The sequence below is a fragment of the Morone saxatilis genome, unplaced genomic scaffold, assembly GCF_004916995.1.
Source record: "Morone saxatilis isolate NCDOM2014 unplaced genomic scaffold, NCSU_SB_2.0 Contig16, whole genome shotgun sequence".
Lineage (NCBI taxonomy): Eukaryota > Metazoa > Chordata > Actinopteri > Moronidae > Morone > Morone saxatilis.
Genome location: NW_023339718.1, coordinates 4944005 through 4945143, shown reverse-complemented (window position 1 = coordinate 4945143; position 1139 = coordinate 4944005).

Sequence of the window (1139 nt, the reverse complement as noted above, 5' to 3'; positions counted from 1 at the left end):
TCTGTCAATCCATCTGTCTGCATATTAGAGTGATAACAATGACACAAGGCTGCAGATACAGTACAGAGCAACCAATTTACATATATAATATACATTAATATAACTGTCACTGTCATTGCAAAACCAGATAAATACATTTATTTTAACTTTTAAACTGATTACATTAAGTGACACTGACAAAAGTATTATATCAAGAATGTTTATTTAGTGTTTTTTTATTAGTGTCACTTAAAATCAACTTAAAATTGCTTAATCGAGAATGTTTTTGAACTTAAACATTTTAGTTAGTGTTAACTAAACTCTTTCAATATAATTAATTTAAACAAAATAATCTAAGTGATAAGTTCATTAAACTCAAAACATTGTTGAAACTGATTACATCGAACATTTTAAGTAAAAAACATTCAAAAAAAAAACAAAAACAACATCAAGTAGTTTTAGTAATTTTAAGTGACACTGACTTAATTTTGTGATTTGTATTTGTACAGTGAAAACAAAACAACAAGTTATTAATCAGGAATGTTTCTGTAACTTAAAAAACTAAGTCAGTGTCACTTAAAATCTCTAGTTAAAGCTGCTGAATCAAGAATATTTTTGACCTTAAAAAAATGGACTTTGTGTTATTCAGTTTGAACAGTTAAAATAACTTATTGCATTAACGTGCACTGTAAAACCAAATAAGTTAATTTAACTCAAAACATTGCTGATATTGATTATCTAAAAAAATTTAAGAAACTGGTAACTTGAAATCAAGATGAACTAGAAGAGAATAACTTTAAGAATTTGACACAATTATAGATGAATTTGGTTTGTTTCCCTTTTACATTTTGAGATGTGAATGAGTCCTTCTGAGCACAATTTAAACAGTAAATGTTTATTTTAGGAGGACAGGTTGGCTACGTGTTCTGGTGGTGTTTTCAACAGTCGCCGTCAGTCGCTACAAGCAACCATTCAGTCGAAAGTCACCAGTTAAACATATATATAATTAATATATTTCATATAATAATAATTTTTGACCAATATGAGCGGGCAGCTGACTACTTAAAGAAAACAGAATAATTCCTCTGATCAGAAAGAAGCGGTAATACTCACTTTAGAGACCAAAACTGTCTTCTGTACCAACCTGTAAACATGTTTAT